Source organism: Somniosus microcephalus, unplaced genomic scaffold, assembly GCF_052327205.1.
Source record: "Somniosus microcephalus isolate GS21.2 unplaced genomic scaffold, FLI_Smic_1.0 scaffold1714, whole genome shotgun sequence".
NCBI lineage: Eukaryota > Metazoa > Chordata > Chondrichthyes > Squaliformes > Somniosidae > Somniosus > Somniosus microcephalus.
In genome coordinates this window covers 5,001-15,000 of record NW_028226901.1, presented here as the reverse complement: position 1 = coordinate 15,000, position 10,000 = coordinate 5,001, and positions in this window count along the sequence as shown.

Genomic DNA, 10,000 nt, shown 5'->3' with positions numbered 1-10,000 from the left:
CCGGGAAGCAACACCCGAGGCCCGCAAAAGGCGGCCGAATATTTTCTCATCGGACTTCCGCGTTTTGGTTAATCATGTCTCGAAATCGTTAAATGCACATGTCAATTCGGCGGGAGCAATTCACTTTCCCAAGCCGGAAAGCATCACCGGAGGCCCGCTTGAAGGGCCCTAATATTTTCTCATCGGACTTCCGCGTTTTGGTTAATCATGTCTCGAAATCGTTAAATGCACATGTCAATTCGGCGGGAGCAACTCACTTTCCCAGGCCGGGAAGCAACACCCGAGGCCCGCAAAAGGCGGCCGAATATTTTCTCATCGGACTTCCATATTTTGGGGGTTGGATTCTCTCCCGCATTCCAGCCCCCTGGCCACGGGTCGCTCATTCACTTTCAGCCCGGGCCTTGCCAATTTGGTTAATCAGTTAGCCATGCACCAGACTCGGCCTCGCCTTTTTCATTTATGGTTAATGATGTGCCCAGGCTGGGACTTAGTCTCTCCAGCAGCCAAAACTTTTCACTGGTTAATGAGGTGCCCAGCCCGGCACTTAGTCTCTCTCCCCAGCAAGCTTACTTGGTCGGCCGACATTTGGATCCATTTTCGGGGCTTAATCGGGTCGAATACGGTCCCTTACGCAAGGGGAGCCGAAGCCCCGGCCTCTGCCAGGCGTCAGGCTGCCGTTTTTTAAGCCCGACCAAAAACCCGAAAATTGGTTAAAAATGGAAATAAATTTCCACCCAAAAAGGGTTAAAAGTCGGTTGGACGGCAGCCCTGGTCGGTCTCTGCAGACCTGGAGGCCCTAGACAGTAATCTGGAAAACAGACAAAGTCTCGAGAAACCACCTCCTACCATTCTCCAGGTACCCCGCCAATCCCCCCTGCCAGAAATGACAAGTGTCAAATCAGCGGGACGGATTTGACTTTTGTGACCGACCGCTGGAACTTTTTTCGGCTACAGGCAGTCAAATTTTTCTCCTTCCGGACTTCCAGTACAACTTTGAACGGCCATATCTCCGCACTCCCGCGTCGGAGCCAAGCCGTTTTTACACCGTTAGACGCGGCTTCCCGTGCCCGTTCGAATGCCGCCCTGCTCGGCGGAAAAGGAGAATTTTTTTATTTTTCGGCCGATTTCGGGAAAAAAAATTCCCGCTCTGAACTCGGATTTTTCGGCTTTAATCGTTTCGTATACGGTCCCTTACGCAAGGGAGCCGAAGCCCCGGCCTCTGCCGGGCGTCAGGCTGCCGTTTTTAAGCCCGACCAAAAACCCGAAAATTGGTTAAAAATGGAAATAAATTTCCACCCAAAAAGGGTTAAAAGTCGGTTGGACGGCAGCCCGGGTCGGTCTCTGCAGACCTGGAGGCCCTAGACAGTAATCTGGAAAACAGATAAAGTCTCGAAAAACCACCTCCTACCATTCTCCAGGTACCCCGCCAATCCCCCCTGCCAGAAATGACAAGTGTCAAATCAGCGGGACGGATTTGACTTTTGTGACCGACCGCTGGAACTTTTTTCGGCTACAGGCAGTCAAATTTTTCTCCTTCCGGACTTCCAGTACAACTTTGAACGGCCATATCTCCGCACTCCCGCGTCGGAGCCAAGCCGTTTTTACACCGTTAGACGCGGCTTCCCGTGCCCGTTCGAATGCCACCCTGCTCGGCGGAAAAGGAGACATTTTTTTTTTCCGGCCGTTTTCGGGAAAAAATTTTCCCGCTCTGAACTCCGATTTTACGCCTTTAATCGATTCGGAGACGGTCGCTTACGCAAGGGAGGCGAAGCCCGGGCCTCTGCCGGGCGTCAGCCTGCCGTATGTAAGCCCGTCCGAAGCATGAGTTCCCACTTTTGGTTATCCAGTTGTCAATTTTAAAATTTCAGTTACTCAGTTGCCTGCTTGGTTAATCATTTGTCGCTCTGACATTTGGTTAACCAGTTGTCGATGTTCGAAATTCAGTTAATGAGTTGCCTCTTTGAAATTTCAGTTAATGAGTTGGCCCTTTGGTTACTCATTTGTCCCTGTGTCTTTTGGTTAACCAGTTGTCGATGTTCGAAATTCAGTTAATGAGTTGCCTCCTTGGTTACTCATTTGTCGCTCTGGCTTTTGGTTAACCAGTTGTCGATGTTCAAAATTACAGTTAATGAGTTGCCTCTTTGAAATTTCAGTTAATGAGTTGGCCCTTTGGTTACTCATTTGTCCCTGTGTCTTTTGGTTAACCAGTTGTCGATGTTCGAAATTCAGTTAATGAGTTGCCTCCTTGGTTAATCATTTGTCGCTCTGACTCTTGGTTAACCAGTTGTCGATGTTCAAAATTTCAGTTAATGAGCTGCTCTTATGTTCTATGATTTCCTACCTTGACAACTCATTAACCAGTGTTTCAAACAATGCACCAGGCCATTTGACGACCCCAACTCGGTTCCACAAGCGGGAAAGCAGCACCCCAAGGCCCGGTAAGGGGGCCGAATACATTCCCATCGTGAATTCCGTCCCAAATGTGAATGACAAGTTTTCAGTTAATCAGTTGCCTGCTTGGTTACTCATTTGTCGCTCTGACATTTGGTTAACCAGTTGTCGATGTTCAAATTTCAGTTAATGAGTAGCCTCTTTGAAATTTCAGTTAATGAGTTGGCCCTTTGGTTACTCATTTGTCCCTGTGTCTTTTGGTTACCCAGTTGTCGATGTTCGAAATTCAGTTAATGAGTTGCCTCCTTGGTTAATCATTTGTCGCTCTGACTCTTGGTTAACCAGTTGTCGATGTTCGAAATTCAGTTAATGAGTTGCCTCCTTGGTTAATCATTTGTCGCTCTGGCTTTTGGTTTACCAGTTGTCGATGTTCAAAATTTCAGTTAATGAGTTGCCTCTTTGAAATTTCAGTTAATGAGTTGGCCCTTTGGTTACTCATTTGTCCCTGTGTCTTTTGGTTAACCAGTTGTCGATGTTCGAAATTCAGTTAGTGAGTTGCCTCCTTGGTTAATCATTTGTCGCTCTGGCTTTTGGTTAACCAGTTGTCGATGTTCAAAATTTCAGTTAATGAGTTGCCTCTTTGAAATTTCAGTTAATGAGTTGGCCCTTTGGTTACTCATTTGTCCCTGTGTCTTTTGGTTAACCAGTTGTCGATGTTCGAAATTCAGTTAATGAGTTGCCTCCTTGGTTAATCATTTGTCGCTCTGGCTTTTGGTTAACCAGTTGTCGATGTTCAAAATTTCAGTTAATGAGCTGCTCTTATGTTCTATGATTTCCGACCTTGACAACTCATTAACCAGTGTTTCAAACAATGCACCAGGCCATTTGACGACCCCAACTCGGTTCCACAAGCGGGAAAGCAGCACCCCAAGGCCCGGTAAGGGGGCCGAATACATTCCCATCGTGAATTCCGTCCCAAATGTGAATGACAAGTTTTCAGTTAATCAGTTGCCTGCTTGGTTACTCATTTGTCGCTCTGACATTTGGTTAACCAGTTGTCGATGTTCAAAATTTCAGTTAATGAGTTGCCTCTTTGAAATTTCAGTTAATGAGTTGGCCCTTTGGTTACTCATTTGTCCCTGTGTCTTTTGGTTACCCAGTTGTCGATGTTCGAAATTCAGTTAATGAGTTGCCTCCTTGGTTAATCATTTGTCGCCCTGACTCTTGGTTAACCAGTTGTCGATGTTCGAAATTCAGTTAATGAGTTGCCTCCTTGGTTAATCATTTGTCGCTCTGACATTTGGTTAACCAGTTGTCGATGTTCGAAATTCAGTTAATGAGTTGCCTCCTTGGTTAATCATTTGTCGCTCTGGCTTTTGGTTAACCAGTTGTCGATGTTCAAAATTTCAGTTATTGAGTTGCCTCTTTGAAATTTCAGTTAATGAGTTGGCCCTTTGGTGACTCATTTGTCCCTGTGTCTTTTGGTTAACCAGTTGTCGATGTTCGAAATTCAGTTAATGAGTTGCCTCCTTGGTTAATCATTTGTCGCTCTGGCTTTTGGTTAACCAGTTGTCGATGTTCAAAATTTCAGTTAATGAGCTGCTCTTATGTTCTATGATTTCCGACCTTGACAACTCATTAACCAGTGTTTCAAACAATGCACCAGGCCATTTGACGACCCCAACTCGGTTCCACAAGCGGGAAAGCAGCACCCCAAGGCCCGGTAAGGGGGCCGAATACATTCCCATCGTGAATTCCGTCCCAAATGTGAAAGACAAGTTTTCAGTTAATCAGTTGCCTGCTTGGTTACTCATTTGTCGCTCTGACATTTGGTTAACCAGTTGTCGATGTTCAAATTTCAGTTAATGAGTAGCCTCTTTGAAATTTCAGTTAATGAGTTGGCCCTTTGGTTACTCATTTGTCCCTGTGTCTTTTGGTTACCCAGTTGTCGATGTTCGAAATTCAGTTTATGAGTTGCCTCCTTGGTTACTCATTTGTCGCTCTGGCTTTTGGTTAACCAGTTGTCGATGTTCAAAATTTCAGTTAATGAGTTGCCTCTTTGAAATTTCAGTTAATGAGTTGGCCCTTTGGTGACTCATTTGTCCCTGTGTCTTTTGGTTAACCAGTTGTCGATGTTCGAAATTCAGTTAATGAGTTGCCTCCTTGGTTAATCATTTGTCGCTCTGGCTTTTGGTTAACCAGTTGTCGATGTTCAAAATTTCAGTTAATGAGCTGCTCTTATGTTCTATGATTTCCTACCTTGACAACTCAGTAACCAGTGTTTCAAACAATGCACCAGGCCATTTGACGACCCCAACTCGGTTCCACAAGCGGGAAAGCAGCACCCCAAGGCCCGGTAAGGGGGCCGAATACATTCCCATCGTGAATTCCGTCCCAAATGTGAAAGACAAGTTTTCAGTTAATCAGTTGCCTGCTTGGTTACTCATTTGTCGCTCTGACATTTGGTTAACCAGTTGTCGATGTTCAAATTTCAGTTAATGAGTAGCCTCTTTGAAATTTCAGTTAATGAGTTGGCCCTTTGGTTACTCATTTGTCCCTGTGTCTTTTGGTTACCCAGTTGTCGATGTTCGAAATTCAGTTTATGAGTTGCCTCCTTGGTTAATCATTTGTCGCTCTGGCTTTTGGTTAACCAGTTGTCGATGTTCAAAATTTCAGTTAATGAGTTGCCTCTTTGAAATTTCAGTTAATGAGTTGGCCCTTTGGTTACTCATTTGTCCCTGTGTCTTTTGGTTATCCAGTTGTCGATGTTCGAAATTCAGTTAATGAGTTGCCTCCTTGGTTAATCATTTGTCGCTCTGGCTTTTGGTTAACCAGTTGTCGATGTTCAAAATTTCAGTTAATGAGTTGCCTCTTTGAAATTTCAGTTAATGAGTTGGCCCTTTGGTTACTCATTTGTCCCTGTGTCTTTTGGTTAACCAGTTGTCGATGTTCGAAATTCAGTTAATGAGTTGCCTCCTTGGTTAATCATTTGTCGCTCTGACATTTGGTTAACCAGTTGTCGATGTTCGAAATTCAGTTAATGAGTTGCCTCCTTGGTTAATCATTTGTCGCTCTGGCTTTTGGTTAACCAGTTGTCGATGTTCAAAATTTCAGTTAATGAGTTGCCTCTTTGAAATTTCAGTTAATGAGTTGGCCCTTTGGTTACTCATTTGTCCCTGTGTCTTTTGGTTAACCAGTTGTCGATGTTCGAAATTCAGTTACTGAGTTGCCTCCTTGGTTAATCATTTGTCGCTCTGGCTTTTGGTTAACCAGTTGTCGATGTTCAAAATTTCAGTTAATGAGCTGCTCTTATGTTCTATGATTTCCGACCTTGACAACTCATTAACCAGTGTTTCAAACAATGCACCAGGCCATTTGACGACCCCAACTCGGTTCCACAAGCGGGAAAGCAGCACCCCAAGGCCCGGTAAGGGGGCCGAATACATTCCCATCGTGAATTCCGTCCCAAATGTGAATGACAAGTTTTCAGTTAATCAGTTGCCTCCTTGGTTAATCATTTGTCGCTCTGACATTTGGTTATCCAGTTGTCGATGTTCAAAATTTCAGTTAATGAGTTGCCTCTTTGAAATTTCAGTTAATGAGTTGGCCCTTTGGTTACTCATTTGTCCCTGTGTCTTTTGGTTACCCAGTTGTCGATGTTCGAAATTCAGTTAATGAGTTGCCTCCTTGGTTAATCATTTGTCGCCCTGACTCTTGGTTAACCAGTTGTCGATGTTCGAAATTCAGTTATTGAGTTGCCTCCTTGGTTAATCATTTGTCGCTCTGACATTTGGTTAACCAGTTGTCGATGTTCAAAATTTCAGTTAATGAGCTGCTCTTATGTTCTATGATTTCCTACCTTGACAACTCATTAACCAGTGTTTCAAACAATGCACCAGGCCATTTGACGACCCCAACTCGGTTCCACAAGCGGGAAAGCAGCACCCCCAAGCCCCGGTAAGGCGGCCGAATACATTCCCATCGTGAATTCCGTCCCAAATGTGAATGACAAGTTTTCAGTTAATCATTTGCCACCTTGGTTCATCATTTGCCACTCTGACTTTTGGTTTCCCAGTTGTCAGTTTTCACATTTCAGTTACTGAGTTGACTTTGTCTTTCTCACTCTGTGTATCTCTATCTTCTCTCTGTCTCTCTCAGTGTATGCGAGTGTCTGTGTGTGTTCCACTGCCGCCCGGCCAACCGGGTCCAAAGGCCCGCCACGTTACACACGAAAAACCCCGGTCTCGCTTCGGAGCGACGGGCACCCGGCTTCTCGGTGTCGGACCGACTCCGTTCAGATACCGCTGGATGCCCCTTGCCCCTGGCTTGCTCTGGCAGCCGGCGCGTGCAGGCCGCCCCCTGCCCCGCCGTCTCAGTGGTCGGAAAGCGGTCTCCAGCCAACGGCTGTACCTCGGCCGCGGAAAGAGGCAGCTACACAAGCGAGGCACTGCTCTGTGCGGCCCCGCCACCCCGTTCAGCTGCCGTTGTCCCCGACCGGATCGGACTTTCCTTCCCGAAGTTATCCCCGATAAGCTGCCGCTGACCGACGGCCCGTCAGCCGCTGCGGGACGGCGACACTTTCCCGAACTCGCCCGGGGCCACTTCGGCAATATAGTGTGCGCCGGAGCCGGGGCTTTCCAACGAGCCATCCCCGAACGAAATCGGACACGGGAGTCGGGAGCGACAGGCGTTCGACTGGTGCCGGGCAACCGGGTCCAAACGCCCGCCTTGTTAAACACACGTACACCCCAGGCTCGATTCGGAGCGACGGGCACCCGGCTTCCCGGTGTCGGACCGACTCCGTTCAGATACCGTTGGATGCCCCTTGCCCCTGGCTTGCTCTGGCAGCCGGCGCGTGCAGGCCGCCCCCCGCCCCGCCGTCTCAGTGGTCGGAAAGTGGTCTCCAGCCAACGGCTGTACCTCGGCCGGGGAAAGGGGCAGCTACACAAGCCAGGCACTGGTCTGTGCGGGCCCGCCACCCCGTTCGGCTGCCGTTGATCCGGACCGGATCGGACTTTCCCTCCCGAAGTTATGCCCGATAAGCTGCCGCTCACCGGCGGCCCGTCAGCCGCTGCGGGATGGCGACACTTTGCCGAACTTGCCGGGGTCCAGGCCGATAATATAGTGTGCGCCAGCGCCGGGGCTTTCCAACGAGCCCTCCCTGACCGAAATCGGACACGGGAGTCCAGAGCGATAGGCGTTCGACTGCCGGCCGGCCAAACACAGGCAATCCCCCGCCGTTGCGGACCCGCTCCAGGACAACCGGGTCCAAACGCCCGCCTCGTTACACGCACGAAAACACCGGGCTCGATTCGGAGCGACGGGCACCCGGCTTCCCGGTGTCGGACCGACTCCGTTCCGGTACCCTTGGATGCCCCTTGCCCCTGGCTTGCTAGGACAGCCGGCGCGTCAAGGTGGGCCCCCGCGGCTCCGGCTCAGCAGTCGGAAAGCGGTCTCCAGCCAACGGCTGTACCTCGGCCGGGGAAAGGGGCAGCTACACAAGCCCGCTACTGGTCTGTGCGGCCCCGCCACCCCGTTCAGTGGAAGTTGACCCCGACCGGATCGGACTTTCCTTCCCGAAGTTATCCCCGATAAGCTGCCGCTGACCGACGGGGCGGCAGCCGGTACGGGACTGCGACACTTTCCCGAACTTGCCGGGGTCCAGGCCGATAATATAGTGTGCGCCAGCGCCGGGGCTTTCCAATGAGCCCTCCCTGACCGAAATCGGACACGGGAGTCCGGAGCCAAAGGCGTTCGACTGCCGGCCGGCCAAACTCAGGCAACCTCCCGCCGTTGCGGACCCGCTCCCGGACAACCGGGTCCAAACGCCCGCCCTGTTACACGCACGAAAACACCGGGCTCGATTCGGAGCGACGGGCACCCGGCTTCCCGGTGTCGGACCGACTCCGTTCCGGTACCACTGGATGCCCCTTGCCCCTGGCTTGCTAGGACAGCCGGCGCGTCAAGGTGGGCCCCCGCGGCTCCGGCTCAGCAGTCGGAAAGCGGTCTCCAGCCAACGGCTGTACCTCGGCCGGGCCAAGCGGCAGCTGCACAAGCCCGCTACTGGTCTGTGCGGCCCCCCCACCCCGTTCAGTAGCAGTTCACCCCAACCGGATCGGACTTTCCGTCCCGAAGTTATCCCCGATAAGCTGCCGCTGACCGACGGGGCGGCAGCCGCTACGGGACTGCGACACTTTCCCGAACTTGCCGGGGTCCAGGCCGATAATATAGTGTGCGCCAGCGCCGGGGCTTTCCAACGAGCCCTCCCTGACCGAAATCGGACACGGGAGTCCGGAGCCAAAGGCGTTCGACTGCCGGCCGGCCAAACACAGGCAACCTCCCGCCGTTGCGGACCCGCTCCCGGACAACCGGGTCCAAACGCCCGCCCTGTTACACGCACGAAAACACCGGGCTCGATTCGGAGCGACGGGCACCCGGCTTCCCGGTGTCGGACCGACTCCGTTCCGGTACCACTGGATGCCCCTTGCCCCTGGCTTGCTAGTACAGCCGGCGCGTCAAGGTGGGCCCCCGCGGCTCCGGCTCAGCAGTCGGAAAGCGGTCTCCAGCCAACGGCTGTACCTCGGCCGGGCCAAGCGGCAGCTGCACAAGCCCGCTACTGGTCTGTGCGGCCCCCCCACCCCGTTCAGTCGCAGTTCACCCCAACCGGATCGGACTTTCCGTCCCGAAGTTATCCCCGATAAGCTGCCGCTGACCGACGGGGCGGCAGCCGCTACGGGACTGCGACACTTTCCCGAACTTGCCGGGGTCCAGGCCGATAATATAGTGTGCGCCAGCGCCGGGGCTTTCCAACGAGCCCTCCCTGACCGAAATCGGACACGGGAGTCCGGAGCGAAAGGCGTTCGACTGCCGGCCGGCCAAACCCAGGCAATCTCCCGCCGTTGCGGACCCGCTCCCGGACAACCGGGTCCAAACGCCCGCCCTGTTACACGCACGAAAACCCCGGGCTCGATTCGGAGCGACGGGCACCCGACTTCCCGGTGTCGGACCGACTCCCTTCTGGTACCACTGGATGCCCCTTGCCCCTGGCTTGCTCGGACAGCCGGCGCGTCAAGGTGGGTCCCCGCGGCACCGGCTCAGCAGTCGGAAAGCGGTCTCCAGCCAACGGCTGTACCTCGGCCGGGCCAAGAGGCAGCTACACAAGCCCGCTACTGGTCTGTGCGGCCCCGCCACCCCGTTCAGTCGCAGTTCACCCCGACCGGATCGGACTTTCCGTCCCGAAGTTATCCGCGATAAGCTGCCGCTGACCGACGGGGCGGCCGCCGGAACGGGACTGCGACACTTTCCCGAACTTGCCGGGGCCCAGGCCGATAATATAGTGTGCGCCAGCGTCGGGGCTTTCCAACCAGCCCTCCCTGACCGAAATCGGACACGGGAGTCCGGAGCCAAAGGCGTTCGACTGCCGGCCGGCCAAACCCAGGCAATCTCCCGCCGTTGGGGACCCGCTCCCGGACAACCGGGTCCAAACGCCCGCCCTGTTACACGCACGAAAACACCGGGCTCGATTCGGAGCGACGGGCACCCGACTTCCCGGTGTCGGACCGACTCCCTTCTGGTACCTATGGATGCCCCTTGCCCCTGGCTTGCTCGG